This window comes from Strigops habroptila, chromosome 2 (assembly GCF_004027225.2).
Source record: "Strigops habroptila isolate Jane chromosome 2, bStrHab1.2.pri, whole genome shotgun sequence".
NCBI lineage: Eukaryota > Metazoa > Chordata > Aves > Psittaciformes > Psittacidae > Strigops > Strigops habroptila.
The window spans coordinates 16158959-16177082 of NC_044278.2; the positions used below are offsets into that span (position 1 = coordinate 16158959).

Below are 18124 nucleotides of genomic sequence, written 5' to 3' on the forward strand. Positions count from 1 at the left end.
AAACCAGAACTTCTCTTTGTATTTACACAGTAAATAGGCAAGAGTAGGTATAGTCAAGTGTTTGCTTAAGATTCTGTACAACTCCATTTAATACCTAGAATACTTTCCACAGTAGTAACTACATTCTGAGCTCAGCATTTTACACCACCTCCCTTTCAAGAAAGGAAATCCACCAGGACAAAGAAGTTCATTAAACCACCAGTTCACAATTTCTTTTGCCAAACAGATGCTCCAGCAACTTAAACCACTCCTTCTCTTGGAGTAAGCTGCCTAAGTACTAAGCTTTAAGTACTAGGTTCTTTAGTTATCAAATCAGTACTCAAGCTGTTACTGAGAAAGCTCACCCATGGAGTAGGATTCAAGACTAAATTTTAGTAGACCCATTTTCACACACATGAAAAGGTCATTCAACTTGAGACATTAACTGTGTTTTCAGCCAACAAGTTCCTACAAAAGAGAAACCATGTGTTCAGGAAAAATAATTCCCTACCTGCCTTTATGTGTAAGTCCATTGTTAAAAGCTTTTTGTTTCCTATCAATTGATTTTTCAATGTTCACACCATAACTAAAGTCACTGAAGTCACCCAAACAAGTGATTTAAAGATTTGGCTATGGATTTCTTCAGTATCAATCTACTGACTAATGTCAATAGTATGCAAACATTAAGTTGCACAAATAAATCAAACTAAGCCAGAACTTCATATCAACACTGTTGATATACCAGTCACTAAGAGGGGGCTGGTGAGGGGGAAAAAATAGCTAAAAAACCTTAAGTTTTATATAGACAATATCTACCATGACTAATCCATGAGTAATGCAAGAACATTTTGTCCAGTCTGTTCATGCCTCTTGAACTAATAATACATATTGTTGGGACAGACATTAGAAAGGGGGCAACTATTTGCACATTAACTGAGATGTGCAGATTTCTGCCCAAATTTTGTCTCCACTTGCCACTGCTACATTTAGCCTAATAAGCCTAAGGTAGAGTGTTCTTAAAGAATAATTGACTATTATGTCCTAGCTTAATGCTCACAAGTTACATTTCTGGAAAGTATTTCAGAATATACATATTCTGTAACACCATTTAAGTAAAGAAAAACATACTTCTGTTCAGAAATCAACAACATGCAATATTTAAATCTACTGAATCTTAACCTGTACTGAACATTAACATAATGATCAGCTGTATACCACTCCTACAAACTTCGTTCAGAAAAGCCCTACAAGTAAACTTACACAAAAGCTGCTCAGACTTTTAAGAAGGTAAACTGAATTGCAATGTTATCCTAATTAGTAGAATAAACAAGCTGGTTTGTTTCCTTTCAATGTTTGGTTTGGTGGGTTTTTTGTTTGGTTTTTTGACAACTCTACTCCCAATAATTAGAGACTTTAGCTACATAAAGATGACTAGAGCACATTTGAGAAGTCAATACTCCACTAACACCCCTTTTTTGAAGATAGGAAAACAAAACATTTTTTCCACCAAGAAATACTTTCAACAGCTCATTTGTACCATGAAACCATTAGGTTCTCACACAAATATTTTCAGAAGTCAAACTTTTTTATTGCTGCTACTTTCAAGATTCACAGACTGAACTGAGCAGGCCTTGGATATACCTATTTATATACATATACACACTTGCAGCTATAAAACATTAATCAGTTACATCTTGTTCATTGACATTCTCCAGTGAAGGAAGTAGAGCCAACAGATCATTACACTGCATTTTAAATGCTTATCTCATCTTCTGAAACATGTTCAAGCTCCAAAGACATACACCAAAAAAAAAAAAAAAAAATCAACTCATCTAAGCTAATCATTTAACTTGAACTTACATATTCATATAGTTTATACAACAGTATATACATACTCCAAAGTGTTTAAAGTTTTAAAAATATTCTAACACTCAAGTGAGAACAACCACACCTTTAATTTGCAATAGCATCTCTGTTTTTAATCTTCAGCCACTTATTATTTAACTAACTTCTTTTGGTTGCTAAGCAAGCAAGATAACGGTTCAAACCAGCAGGTTAATTACCATGCTGATATTCAGGGCTCTAAGGCGCAGGACTAAGATAGATATTTCCTTTGACAGAGACTTCCACTTCAGTCAATATTTTACTCTAAGGTGTTATGTGAATAATGAGTTAACAGCTATACATGTACTCCTTTAGAGGCTTACAATGCACAAAACGCTGAAGAACAAGACACTTCAAGGCCACATTATTCATCTCCTTAGCTGATCCAAGATACTGATGAATAGGACATGTTTATTCTTTTAATAAAGCCTGGATCTCCTCTTCTTGAAATCTAATACTGAAATCTGACCTTCCTTGCTTGCACTTTCACAATATTGAAGTCCTTGCTTACCATCATTCTCAACATCTCTTAAGGAAACAATCTGTATTCCCTTACTAATCAAGATCTTATTTTGTTACTTCAATGCAAACCCAGCATAATGAAGTTTTCTTACATTTTTCGTTAAATTTGACCAAGGTTTTATGGCTCTTTTATCCCTTTTTGCTCACTTGAACCACAAAAAATAGCTTATGTCTTCGCTCTCATTTCCTCAACCTCTGACAGGTTGCATGTTCCAGCATGGCTTTGAACCATGAAATGAGGTTCTTGCATAACCCACTTAATTGAAGACACTATTAGATGACTTTTATTGGAGGATTACAATAATTCAGTATCATATCATGATACGGCACCCAGTCCCATTGATTTTATAGCTTTGAACCTAACTGTATCATTCAGCCTGTACAAATGTTTTAAAACTCCTTGTCTGTACCAGTCAGCTAGACTTCCTCCTTTAATGGAAGGGTTCATACTACTGCTCATGTTTCACAGGCAACAGCTAGGGGATTCACCTTGTTTGGATGAGCAAAAGATCATCCAGTACTGTTCCACATGCAGCCTGGTATTATTGTCACATCCAGTACCTTTAGATTGTTCCAGTTTTAGCTTGGTCCCTATGCACTAACTGGTTTTTTGATCACGCAGTGATTTGATCCATGCTGGTAATACTTTGTGTTCAAGTCTATCACAGAACTACCTCATGTCTAAAGCTAACAGAAGTTAAGAAAGTGGATATTCCTCCTAGTTGATCTACTTGACCCACCAGTTTTCCAGTCTTTTTTTTGTTATACTTTGCAAGTATACTAACAAGACTTTCAACCTACATCACAGGTAACAGTTGCATGCAGACACTGACAAGCCACATACCAGTTTCTCAAACTGCAACAGTTCCTCTCTATCTCCAATTTTAACTGAGATAAATTTAAAGAAAAAAAAAAAAAAAAAAAAAGTCATTTACTATTCATGGCTCCACGCCATACTTAATACCATAAGACTGTCCTACCTCAACTTAAAGTCTCAGGATAAAAAAAAAAAAAATTAAAAGCTGAACACTGAGTTCTCATTTGAGTGTGCAGGGAGGGAAAGTATAAACCTCTTGTTCTAGTATTTTTGGCCAAATACCTTCAAGAGGAACATGTTTTTGGCCTTTGAGTTCTGACACCTCCTACTTCCTCTCCAAAATAAGCTCCAGTATTTCATCATTTTTTCAAATAAAATTATCAAGTTTACATTGTGTTCACTAGCTTTCCAGTTTCAGACCACTGCAAGAATCTTACCAGCAAGACAGCAAGACAGTGACCATTCCCACTTAACTCTCAGAAAGCAGTTTCTGAGTAAGCAAACAATAGAAAATGCTTACAACTCACTTCAAGCATTAAAAGCCACAGAATTAGGAGCTATCAAATACTGACCATGATTAAAAACTACTCCTGAACAGCTTCTGATATCAAGCTTTTCTCACCAACTGAAAAGAGATACTAAGGAAATATGCAGTCTTGAAAATATAATGACCTTCTTAATACACCAAAGTACTCATGCTACAAAATGAGAGAGTACTCTCCACACTTCCAGGCTTGTTAGTTGTTGTAATAAAGAGCACATTTAGGGATTTTTCTACATGGAACAGCCATGCACGAGGCTAATTACAGAAGCAATCTATTCCGTTATCTACTATAGAACTGTGGTCTGCTTAACAGCACACCACTGGCAAGACAGAGAGACCACACTGACACTTCCTAGCCACCTATTTTGTACTAGCTGTCAACTGTTTCCACAGGACAATAAAGCCAAACTGCAGAAGAGCAGAAAACATGAAGTTTTTCCCTTCATCAGCAAGTTATTCATGGGTGTGTCTAGCCTTAGCAGACATTAACAGAGGGATCTAAGAAGAGTTTCAAGCAAGCGTAGAGCAAAGCAACAAGAACATCCCATTTTGGTGACAGTAAACTGCTATGTCATCACAACTTCCCAGGAAACATTCTTAAGTCCAGGCTAAGCATTATTGTTAGGTCAGTTTAATTTTAGCTGCCATCAGAAAGCTTAGACTCATTCTTACAGCCCTCCTGCATCAGCATTCATCAGGTACCTAAGAGAGCCCAAGCTACAAGAACTCACTTGTTTTCTTCCTGATTTAGCCTTCTGAATTGGCTCACTCTGTGCTCAATCACAAGTGGCAATGCAAGAGAGACAAGAGCACAGCCACACATTCTAGTGGCATTTTCAGATTTGCTTTAGCTAACAAATCGAAACACATAAGGACACTGTAGAAACTAAGTGTTTGAAACCTTAACTTGAGGCTTTATAAAAATATATCCTTAAATTACGGGGAAGAAGTCAGTGTGTGTCTTTTGACTACCACAGCACAATCAAATTACTGTGTCCAAAAAAAGATCAGAACCAAAGAATGGAAGACATTCAAGATTTAGTACAAGATGCTTCAACACTAGTTTCCAATTTGAATTGTTAAGCAAGTACTTGGAGAAAAAACCTGCACTTTCATCAAAGAGACAGCATTATAACCTAGTGTTCTCACCTAAGATCTGCTTCATCACAACCCTTGCTCAAAGTGGAGTGCTAGTTTGCCCATGAAGTTTTTTCACAGAAGTGGGCTGGGAGCAGAAACATGTAATGAGGTTGGCTTCTATAAGCACTACATTTACAAGACTCAGATCAAGTTTGCTTTCTTGCATGGCGCTCTTTTTTTAAAGCAAACCTGAGGTGCATTATTTCCATCTTAGAAAAACAATTCTTATAACCTTGTTCAGTGTTTATCGCAACAGTATAAGATGCATACGAAAGCCTACCAGAAGGCAAAAAAATTTGGTGAAATGAGGCATAGCAATCGAATAGTCTGAACCAGAGACTACTGAAATCCCCAGCCTTTCTCTGCATTTGCCAGCTACTTCAGGCTGCTTTTTCATTTTATTAATGTTCAAGGGACTCAAGCCTTTGAATCCAGAGGTCAACTTCACCTGATACCAAAAGGAAACTAAGAACATTACGACAACAATTGCTTAAATAATGACATTTTCCTAGATTTCTCCCATTACATTGATATATCACTACTGTGGCTCACGCACATTCATCACTTGGAAATCCATCCATTAACTTCCGAATATTAACTTTTTATACCTATGAATGGACCAAAAGCAGCTTCCAGTCTTATCTAATATGCAAGCAGCTCTCCTCTAGGTGACTATAGCCTACATGCTTAGAATGACTACAGTAAGGGGAACATGATTTCTAGTTTAAAATTGTAAAAAAGTTGCACAAAGGTAGATTTTTTCAAGCAACCTTAAGAAGTCTAAGACACCAGCCACAAGAACTGGTTGCGTTTAGGAATACATGAAAAGGTCAGTCTCGATGTCAGTACTGTCTCAAAACTTAACTGTTGGTGAAGCAGGAGCTTTTACTCAAAACATCAAACTCAAATTCTCACTTAAGTGCTATCATAGGATGTTCTGCAGAATTCTTAAGATATTTTGAACCTCCACCCACTATTCCTAAGGGTAGCACTGACTATATAACACACCATCTTGCAAGAAGCTTACATTACTCAACTCCTTCATTCCTCACAGCTGACGGAAGGGACAGTCTATCTTCCTCTAGCTGCTGAAACAACATGTATATCTATCTCTCTATATATAGATAGATATCAAGGAATACTGATATTTGTGAGGGAACCTACAGCTACCATTCACAAGATAGCATCCAGAGCCTACAGAGAGAAGATTCATACTGCCTGCTGAAAGGCCAGATAATGCAGTACTGGACAAAACACACTCATCCCAATACAAATGAGTCAAGATGATAAGTATGCAAACCTCTACAGTGGCACAATAAACACTTATCAGCAAGACTGACGTTCTCATTACAGAAAGCAAGGAAACATTATTTTACTCTAGAGCAATACAAAGTCAAAGAAACAAGTAGTTAAACTCAGAGTTTAACACTAGCATAGCTTGAGCCCAACTCATATAAGTAATGACTTGGAACTTCAAAAAAGGTCTACACCTCTACACGTGAAGTCAGGCATGGCTATAACCCACTATTATTTCACAATGGCATTTTCTTTACATGTTAACTGGTGCTTCTCTTCCAGTTTCACTATCTTCACATAGTGCAAAGACTGTGCCTTTGCATACTCCACTTCCTATTATGCTGCAAACACCTTTAGTATCAAGCAGCAAGAAACTAAATAGTCGAAGACTCTAGAGGAATGTTTAAAAAAAGGTTAGGCTCATGATTCAAATTGAGTTGTGAAGGACACTCTTAGAAAGCCAATTTTATAAGGTTAAAGCTTTAAATCTAACCACTCACCAAGAATGTTTACAAAGTTCCATGAACTTTAAAACTTCATCCAGAATTCCAACTTAAAACATATTAGCATTAGTCTGTTTTACACGCTCCTACATCATCTTTTATGTATGTTAACACATAGCAAATAAAGACATTCACATTTATGCTCATAACTAAGCATCCAGATGTTTACAAGACATGTTGAACTAATAAGTGAGGCAAGCTATGAGGCAGCTGGAAGTTCTTCCGCAATGAACATTCCAACCTTAGTTTAAGCAGACAAATCTCCCAGTCCCACTCCCTCTAAAAGGAAACAAGCAAGATGATGTGCTCTTTTTCCAACAAATGGGTCAGGCTCTAAAGCATTACTGGAGAAGAACATCTTTAGTCCTACTCCCTCAAAAAAATAGTAGTAAGAATAAACAAGTAGCTCAAAAGTTATCCATAGAAATATACACCACTTCCTCTCCCTAAACACCAGAAAACGCTTCACATTCCCATCCAAATAAATTTAAACACCCAAGTACTAGAACAATAGATACACTAAAAGAAAAGCAAATTATTTTTAAAAAAAAGCAGTTGCTCATGTAACTCAAACCTTTAATTGGAAAGTTTGATAAGGAGTTCCAGGCAGCATCCAAAATCTTTTGGAACACAAAAGATGAGTCAATAGTTCTGACAAGTCAACCTATAGGAAAAGGTTAAACTCACCCTATGTGTCATTCAGTTTAAACACATAACCAAAATATCTAACAGATATAGCAGGAGGTCAAAAGGAACATTGTGCTTCTGTTCTGTATCTTGGCAGGGCTGCCAACCAACTGCCTTAGACATAGGAAAAAAAAAAAGACTGAAGTTATACATAACTTTATATAGCATTATATTTATATAACATTAAAGCATAATTTTTTTTCCCCCCAGTCAGTCTGAAATAAACGTCAAGTACTAGTTGTGCCAAATTAGAATAGTCGTCAGCAGGAACAAGTGTAAGTCACAGATACAGGATGTCAAATAGCTGGTTAAGAGAGCTGAGACTGTTCTGGAAGTTACAGCAAACCTAAGTATATGGTGATTATGTTTCAAGAATTTAAAGTGCTATTCCAGAATATGCAGATATAGAAGTAAACTCTCTGCTCTAGCTAACATGAGTGAGGTTCCATCAGGAGTTATTCAGCTTGAACATCATACTACAGTTATTAGCCATCTAGAGTCTGAAACAAAGTGTGCTCAAAGGCCCAGAAAACATGACCTACAAGGAACAACTGGAAGAACTGACTGTTGTTCTCAAAGAAGGCAATCCAATAAAGGTCCTGAAGTACTTATACTGCAAAAAGAGAATGCCTGCACTGTCGAGTATGCCAGTGGAAATTAGGAAAGAGATAAGCTGAAGCAACAAAAAAAGCCAAGCAACAACAAAACCCACTGAAATCAAGAAAACCTTTGATGCTACAGAAAGTTAATTCCTCAAATGAACACCCTGGTCAAAACAGTAAACCTCCATGACCTTCAGAAAGGTTTGATGTTTACTTTTTAAAAAAAACAAGCACCCAAACCAACTTCAGCTAATCCTGCGCTGCGGTAGAGACATGATCTGCTTCTCAAGGATTTTCCCAGCCTAATTACTGTAAGATTATTATCAGACATTTTTATCACAGTAATAATCTGGTATTCCTTCAAATTCTTGTTAGTTGATATGATACACATCTGATTGACTCAATTACAAGCTCTCCTTTCAGGAGCTTATTTCCAACAATCCATTCAATACACTTATATCACTTGCTCTCTCATGACCATTGGGGTTCACCCAGACCTCACTACTCTGAGATTATTTCAGACTACATTGCTTTTAGACATCTCATTCCAAGTCCTCTTACTAGCAACCTGCTGATCCACATTTTTTTCACCTGTGTTTCAAGACTACCCTCACTTGCTTTGCAAATCAAGGAACTGACAGTTATACATGAAAGAATTACCAGAAACATAAAAATGAAATTAAGTCAGCAATCCAGGATGGCAAATTAATTTTATTTTTAATGCTCACTTAGTAGTACTTCAAAAATTATGAAACCAGGCAATCTGTGTTTAAGAGCACCAGTGCTTTTAGCTACCACATATTTACTTATTAAGACACGGTACTTTCAATTACTTGTTTCATCCTCAGGTCTACTGCGTTTGGAGTTTAACTTGAATGTTGTATTCAACCTGTCCAATTAGGTAGCTGTTTTCTCACCAAATGTTTTTCACCATTTGCTGCTTCTATTTGTATCGTTTCCAGTTACTTTTTCAGTAAAGGTTTTCTTCTTCAGATGGACAGCCAGCTCACAGCATGTAATCAGTCTTCTTTATTACTTATTTCTTATATTTGGACCCACAAGCATCATATTCAGCTTTTGTCATAACTTTTTTAAAAGCTTTTAACTCTTCAAAGCCACATATATGAAGTCTCATGAAATCTCTATTAACATCAGTTTGTCCTCAACTGAGTCACTGTGAAATACTCAAATCGCTCCTTAGAGATGAGTTTTTGCATTCTTGGCTGCAAATAAGAGTTGGAGAAATGACAGACACCCTTGAGCTTTGAGAAAAGTAACTCAGGAGATAGAATAACACCTAATCACTTAGTTTTAGTCAGCTAGCGCTTCAGCTTTTCTGCCTTCGATGAATCAAGTAGACAGAACTACATCTGCTTTTAAGTCAGCCCCATCACCTACTACCAACTGCCTTTCATGATACAAAGAGACAGTTACGTACATTACACAAAACCCTACCATCTTCTGGACATCGATTCATTCTTAAAAGGTTTCAATTAGCAACAACTAAAACATCGGTGTGTTATCAGCATTGTTCTCAGCCTAAAGCCAAAACGCAGCACTGCACCAGCTACTAGGAAGGAGAAAAATAACTGTTCTGGGTAAAACCAGGACAGCTCTTCAGAGCTGTTCCACAACTGGCATTACAATGCTTTAAGTTCAAAGCAGATGCCAACATAATATCACGACAGAGTACGTGCTTCAAAATAGTACGCTACCTAGTTCACACCTCTATGTGCAGCTGCTTTCATGCAAGACCTCTGGCAAAGATAGTAGTCTTTACTCTTAAGAGTATAAAACTGAGAAGACCACACAGCTTTGTCCACAATCCAAACTTCAGAGCTAAGCGTGAGGCATTCAAGCTTTTATAAATCACATTTTTCTACCACATTCAGAATTGTATGCAAGATGCTCAGCTGTGCCAGTGAAGAACAATCCAGTGGAGGCACGGCTTACTGTAGGATCTTCCTTCAGGTGAGAGTAGCACTTAAGTCAAAGACACACACGACTTGAGCACGATTGCCTATACAACTGACTGACTATACAGATGAAAGGAAGGCATCAAAAGATATTTGACTACAAAATAAATATGTGACCTGAACATTTAAGTTCCTGTAGAATGGGGTGGGATGTTAATCACTGATACCACCTCTAGAGCCTTACCTTTCAATAACACTTAGATAAAACGCTTTAAAACTATGGCAGTTCTAGATTGATATTCCTTCCCTGCATGCCACATATACTGGAAACCTAGCAGCACATGATGTCAGGATTTGTGCTCCAAGGAAAAAATTACTAAGAGTAGTCACACACAGAAATATAGGCAATAATGTGCAGGGGGAGTCTGTCAGGACAAACATTCACTCCTAATAGTTTCAGCTGTCCCAAGCCTTAAACTTAAACAGGGGAAGTTCAGGTTAGATGTAAGTTAGTTCTTTACTGTGAGGGTGGCGAGGAACAGGTTGCCCAAGGAAGCGGTGAATGCTCCATCCCTGGTAGTGTTCAAGGTCAGGTTAGACAGAGCCTTGGGCAACACAGCTTAGGATGAGGCATCCCTGCCCATGGCAGGGAGGCTGTAGCTAGATGATCTTAAGGTCCTTTCCAACCCTAACCATTCTATGATTCTTTAAGCCTGATCTGACCTGTCAACTTAGCCCTCAGTTGACTTTTAAGTGCTGATCCATTTCCCATTGACTTCACAAGCTTTCTGCATCCACGGCATCCTCTGGCAAGGAGTGCCACAAGTCTTGCCACCAGTTCTAAAAGCACCTTCTTTGATTGCAACTTGCCTCCTTTTAGCTTCATCTGATGAACACCTATTTTTGCACTGTAAAACTTAATCTGCATACACATTGTCAATATCACTCATTAGTTCACACATCCCACCATATTCCTCCCACTCCTGCCCTTCTCCTAAGGAGTCAGCTCTCTTCTCAACTGAGAAGTCTTAGCTGGCTTCACCTGGAAGCCCACTTTCATATTTTTGACCCTTGCTGTCCTCCAGTGAACCTACTTCAACCTTAAGATTTTGTTTTGCTTTTATGATCAAGGGACCAAAACCAGACTATTTGAAGAACATACGAACAACCCATTTACACATTAGCATAGCATGTTCCATTCTTTGACACTTGGTTCGCCCCAAGATAACATAGAAAATCATCTTGGAACTGACTATTGCATACTCAAGGCCCTGTTTCTAAGTATACAAATATATAATATGAATAATATATATAAAATTTACTCCTTCCCTTCATAAAGGGGACATCATTGGCATCACTGAGCATTTATCTATATGTCAGCTTGTTTCATTATTCCATCACTCAGCTTGATAACATCCTTCCTTAACTCTGTGCAATTCATCTTTATTCCAACTTGCTACCAGGAACAAGTAATTATGTGTAATTGAGGCATCTCCTACTCCAGGAAATGCAATAGACAAGATCCTACTACCCAGAACTATAGCTTCCATCATACGACTTCTCTCCAGAAAAAGGTCCCAGCGAGACCTTTCGCCACAGTGACTGCTAACAGAAGGTTTGGTCAGATGAATATCCCACCAAACTTCTCTCCAGACTCCAAACCTCTCCACTCCCTCTTTGCAAATGTAATTTAATGCTATTCAATGCCATCACAATATCATTAGGGGTTTTTTGTTTGGTTGGTTGGTTGTGGGGGTTTTTTGTTTGTTTGTTTCATTGGGTTTTTTTTGGAAAAGAGAGAGAGAAACAAGAGGACAATTGGAGGTGTGGGATCAGACATTAAATGTTACAAGTCTGAAGAGTTACTGCCCATCACTCCTGCTTCATTTCAAAATCAGGGAGTTAACATAGCAGCATAGTCTCTCCCACCTAGCCACAAACTTGTAGAAATGTGGGCTGGTATTCCAAGAGATGCACACTAAGCCCAACAAACAACTACCCTTGCAAGTTACATGGTTGTTTTTTCAGCACTACCATATAATAAACTTGCCATTACAGAGACTAACAGAAATACAAGGCAACTGCAATCAGAATCCAGCTCCAATTAGAATCCAAAAATACAATAAAAAGTCATCGGTATAGGAATTTTGTCATTGCTGTTTGCTGTCTTTCATTGTAAGGTAGAAAGCCACTAGTGGTGTCCCTCAGCGCTCAGTATTAGGGCCAGTGTTGTTTAGTATCTTTATTTATGATCTGGTTGAGGGGATCGAGTGCACCCTCTGTAAATTTGCAGATGACACCAAGTTGGGTGGGAGTGTTGATCTGCTGGAGGAGGATAGGAAGGCCCTGCAGAGGGATCTGGACAGGCTGGATCAATAGGCTGTGGCCAGTGGTATGAGGTTCAACAATGTAAAGTGCCAGGTCCTGCACTTTGGCCACAACAACCCCACGCAACACTAGAGGCTTGGGGAAGAGCAGCTGGAAAGCTGCTCATGGAAAAGGACCTGGGGGTGCTGACTGACGGCTGCTGAGCATGAGCCAGCTTGAGCCCAGGCAGCCAAGAAGCCAACAGCATCCTGGCCTGTACCAGCAATAGTGTCCCCAGCAGGGCCAGGGCAGTGATCATCCCCCTGTACTCGGCACTGGTGAGGCCGCAGCTCGAATCCTGTGTTCAGTTCCGGGCCCCTCACTACAAGAGAGACATTGAGGTGCTGGAGTGGGTCCAGAGAAGGGCAACGAAGCTGGTGAAAGGCCTGGACCACAAGTGTGATGAGGAACAGCTGAGGGAACTGGGGCTGTTTAGTATGAAGAAGAGAAGGCTGAGGGGGGACCTTATTGCTCTCTGCAACTGCCTGACAGGAGTTTGTAGCGAGGCGGGGGTCAGTCTCTTTTCCCAGGTAGAGTGACAGAACAGGAGGTAACGGCCTCAAGCTGCGCCAGGGGAGGTTTAGACTGGATATTAGGAAAAATTTCTTCACTGAAAGGGTTGTCAAGCATTGGAGCTGGCTGCCCAGGGAAGTGGTGGAACCATGTAGATGAGGCCTTAAGTGACATGGTTTAGTGGTGGACTTGGCAGTCCTGGGGTAAAGTCAGACTCAACAATCTTAAAGTCTTTTCCAACCTAGCTGATTCTATGATTCTATTCTTCTACACAACAATACATACATACACTGCCATACTAATCGTAAGGGTAACTGCAATGTGTATCTTGCTAGCTTAGCTAGAAAGCTCATGTCTGTCCCAAGAGTATACATTACTAGAAGCAAGACATTCTTCACTTAATCATCCCGATTTCATCTGTGAGACCCAGACATTCAGAATGCTCGAGTCCAAGGAATCACTATTTATCAGTATCAGCTCATAGAGAAAATGCATTCACAGAAAGCCTGTGATGTCTCCAAGGTGTTCAACAGGTCATCTCTGACACAGGTATAAGCTATATTAATCATTTCCAACAAGAACACCTACCAATTACCACAAACACAAGTGAACTCCTAGGTATAGGTTTTTCATAATGCATTTATCATTGGAAAAGGTAAACAAGCTCTAATATTGATGTCGAGAATAATGATTTCATGTAGGTAAGAGGCAAGGGACCTCTAAAGGTCAGTTAGTCCTGCTCAAAGAAGATCCAGTTACATCAGACTGCTTGAAGACTCATCCAGTCAAGTTCTGAAAATCACTATAGAATGAGATAGATTCCTCAACCACTTTGTGCACCTCCTCCATTGTCTAGTCTCCCTCAGAGAGAAGTATTTTTCCTTACGCTAGCTCTGAATTTTCCACATGCCAGCTTGTTCCTAATTCCTATGCCACACCTCTGAAGAAAGCCCTGCTTTGCCTTCCTGACACACTCCCATCAAGCAGCAATAAGGGCTCCTTCCCTTCAGCCTTCCTTTTTCCAGGCTGATCAGGCCCAGCTCGTGCAGCCTCTCTTCACATACCCCATGCTCCAGCCCCCAACCAACGCAGTGGTCCACCATCAGGCTCACTCCAGTACCTCAGTGTCCCTCTGGTATTGGGGACAACCAGACTGGGCACAGTGCTCCAGTGCCAAACAGAGGTGAAGGATCCCTTCCCACAACCTGGGGTCACGCTTAAGAGAGCCCAGGATAAGGTCATCTTTCTTTGCTGCAAACTGGATACATGCTCAATTTGTTTTTCACCAGGACCCTACATTTGCACCTGCCAAGCTGCCTTCCAGCCCAGTGGACCACAGCCTATGATGCTGCATGCAGGTTATTCCAATCCAGATGTGGAACTTAAAATCATACCATCATTTAGGTTGGAAAAACCTTTAAGGTCATTAAGCCCAACCATTAATGTAGCACTGCCAAGTCCACCACTAAACCATGTCCCTAAGTGCCACATCTACACATCTTTTAAATACCTCCAGTGATAGTGATTCAACCATTTCCCTGGGCAGCCAGCTCCAATGCTTGACAACCCTTTCAGTGAAGAAATTTTTCCTAATATCCAATCTAAACCTTCCCTGGCACTACTTGAGGTCATTTCCTCTTATCCAATCACTTGTTACCTGGAAGATGAGACAATTAGCCACCAGTTGGACTTTGTACAACTGAATGCCATCCTTCAAGCCATACCTAACCATCTTTTCTTGCTATTCATGTGTCTGGAGAAGGCCTAGAGAAGGATTTGCTCCATTATCTTTTCAGGGACTGAGACAAGCCTGCCCACACTTCCTTTCTTGAAGATGGGTATGATATCTGCCTTTATCCACTCATCAGGAATCTCCCCCGTCACTACTGACTTTTCAAAGGTGAGAGGACACAACAGAAGCCAACACTGAGCGCTCTCAGTAGCATCTTTATAGCTCCATGGTCAGTGGCTTTAATACTCTCACACTATCTTTACTGTAGGTTATGCTGCATCCCACAGATTCTGCTATTAGACTCAAGGAACTGGAAAGCCACAGGGCAGACCTTGCCAGTGGAAAAATCAAAGCAAGCACAAGATATTGTACACATCCACTTCTTCCATGTCCTTCCTCACTAGGTCCCTTGCCTCACTGAGCAGTGAGCACATATCTTTAGTTTTTCTTTTGCTGACAATGTCATCCTTCACATCCCTCACTTGTTGCAGGTGCAGTTGAGCTTGAGCTTTCCCAGCTCTTTATCTACGCTCTTTGATCCGTCTCATGTTCCTCCTGCTTTAACCTCCCGTGGGCTTCCTTTGTGCATCTGAGGTTCGGTGATAAATTCCCTGTTCTTCCGCACCAAACTTCAGCCAAACCCGAAGGACATCCCGTACACTGCAGGAGACACTGCTATTTCAGGAGGTTTCTCTTGAAGATCAGTCAGCTTTCCTCAGCTCATTTGCCCATCAAAACAATTTCCCCAAGAGAACATAACAAGCAGATTCCCAAATATAGCGAAATATTATCTTCTACAGTCTGGGGTTTTGATTTTACTATCAGACCTGACCAGTATCCTCACTATTTTAAATCCCAGCCTCAAAGCTATTTCAGCCAACACTGACTGTTGTATCTTCAACCATTTATTCTTTGTTTATTCATAACAGATTGAGAAGAGAATCTTCCTTCGTCAAGCCCATGATCACCTGCATCAACAACTTGTCTTTAATATAATCTTGACATCTCCTGGATGGCTTGTGTCCAGCCTTATCCCTCTATCAGCAGATACCAGATAGCTGAAGTCTCCCATGAATGCCATAGCCTGCAATTATGAAGCTTCTCCCAGGTGCCTGAAGAAGGCTTCATCTACTTTTTGATCAAGCCAGCAGCAGCAGACACTTCATAGTGTCTTTTGATCTGTCCTCCAGCAAAGGTATAACCATCCACTGCAACTAATGGAATACTACAGCTGATAATCTTCAAGCCAAGAGCATTGTATCAAAGTAGTTGGGCTGGGCTGTAACTGTTGAAGTCTTAGTGATCATGAATTAATAATACCTGATCTTTCAACCATTTCACAGCACTTACACCAGTCAGCACAGGAAAGCTGTAATGGTCAGCCAGAATCTACGTATTAACTGTAATACTGCATGGCACACTTGTTGGAATGACAATCAACTCAACTGGCTGCAAGAAGCAATAAAGATACAAATCAAGAATTAGCCTATTTATAGGCTTGTGCAGTACTATAACAGTATTTAATTATTTTGTTACACAGTAACTTAATTTTCCATACCTATACTTTCTATTCTTCCCATGCTACACTAAACTTCCCAGATTCCACTTCTCCATTCATTATTAACAATGTCTTAAGTTTGACTTAATTTATGGACTCTGAGAAACAACTGGTAGCTTCTGAATTTCACAATTACTGTACAAATATATAGTCTAATAAAAAGTGATCATATTTAAGATACATTTCATAGAACTAAGTCATATTTTACCTGCTCAAAAATAGGAGAGGGAGGGAGAGGGATTTCTGAACTGTTTAGTCAATGCTAGACAAAAAAGTCAAAGTGAAGAGTACACAGATTGTTTCACATGTCTTAGGCAAGTAAGTTCATTCAGTATAAACTTAAGATAGTTTAAAAAATTTACAAAAAAACCCAACAATTTTGTAGCATATACTACCAGAAATGCTGGCTGGTACTGACAAGCCTAAATGATGGTCATTTAAAGGTTGCCATATTGAAAAGCAGGGTCTATGAAATTCCTATTAAACTTAGCCAAGAATGAAGTTTTAAACACAAATAACATCTCCTAACCTCAGATAACTGGAGAAAAACAACCAAAAAACCAACAATGTAGGGCATTTCAACCATTTTTGGGGAACAAGACAAAAAGGAGAAAAATACTGTTGTATTAATATCTTTTGTCTTTAATAGGATATTATATTTACATAGGAAGATAAAGGCAGAAATTCAAGTCAAGCAAAACCCGAAATCACTCCAACTTTAAACGTAGAAAGTAACATGGCATACTCTGACTACTCAATGCATTTGCTTATTCGAGTGTACACAGTCCTTACAGTATGTTCAAGAATAAGCTAGAAAAAAAGCTCTGTACAACCAAAATTCTGAATTGCTTATAATAAAAACCCAGGTATCAGGATCTGGGGCTTGGGGGGAGGCTGGCTTGGGGGTTTTGTTTTTCGTTTTGGTTGTGGGGGGTTTTTTTGGTGAAATTTTAAGGAAGGACCTGAAATTCTGCTAAGCCCATAGCAACAGTTACAAGTATTCAGCATTCCCTGTCCTCAGAACTGTACCTCCTACACTGAAATTAGAAAACCTTTAAATGCTGGTCAGGAATACTAATGTGTGATGTCCTTCTAGAGGAAGGGACAAGACCTTCAATCCCTAGGAAAGCCCTGATGCCTTTAAACAGACCACTCCTTCACTTATTACAAGTTGTCTTCCCACATATCACCTACTCTTGGAAGAGCTGAAGTCTGGGGGAGAAGGGAGGTTGTACTTTGCACTACGTAAAGCAGCAAAGTCAAGGAAGTTCAGAAAGACAGCTAAACATTAACTAACATTTTCCATTTCTTGTAAAGTTGGAATGTTATCTGCCAATGTCGTATGCAGCCATACAACAAAACATAAAATAAGCATATTTTGTCAGGAGCAGCAAATCATCAAATACAGGGCCTAAGCCTCAGCTGTTCGTGGCAGGATCTGGTAAGTTACCAGTAACATTACAAAGTTACGCAGATGCCTGCTGCCCCCTGCATTGCTGATGCTGCTGGCTTCTTTTTTTTTTTTTAGCTCTTAAGGCCACCCTCCACTGCAAGCTATTCCAGGAAGTTAACTCTTTTTTTGCCCAGGAATTGCATCAAGACAATAAGCTTAGTAACATATTGCCCAGTATACTAATGCTGTGTAATAGCTGCTCAATTTACCGCCAAACTACATTTTCAGTAACTGTCATACTGCTACTCAGCTCTATACTGTAAGGGACTAGTCCTATTGGCTACTTACTGAAGTAACAGAAGAAATGCAGGCAAATCTTTCCTTAAGTCTCTAAAAGTTATTACTTACATTAGGAGTTAACAATCGGATCCAATTTTAAAGCCAGCTTTTAGCAAGCAAATTATGGAAAAACAACTCACTTCAGACTACTTGGACATTTTATCCTTAACAGAAAGATACTTTTCTTTCAGGGATAGCAACTATAGTATACTAGCTCCTGCCTACCCATGCTCAAAAAGAGGCTCATTTAGACTGAAAGGGACTTCTGGAGGTTACCCAATCCGGTCCCCAACTGAAAGGAGGGCCAACTTTGAAGTCAGCTCAAGTTGCTC

The 18124-nt window shown here is 39.5% G+C and overlaps 1 protein-coding gene across 6 annotated transcripts in view; it reads right to left on the reverse strand.

The window, feature by feature from the left end:
* The window catches only part of NECTIN3 (nectin cell adhesion molecule 3), a 67952-nt gene that overhangs the window by 40022 nt on the left and 9806 nt on the right, over positions 1-18124 (reverse strand). The window lies entirely within an intron of this gene.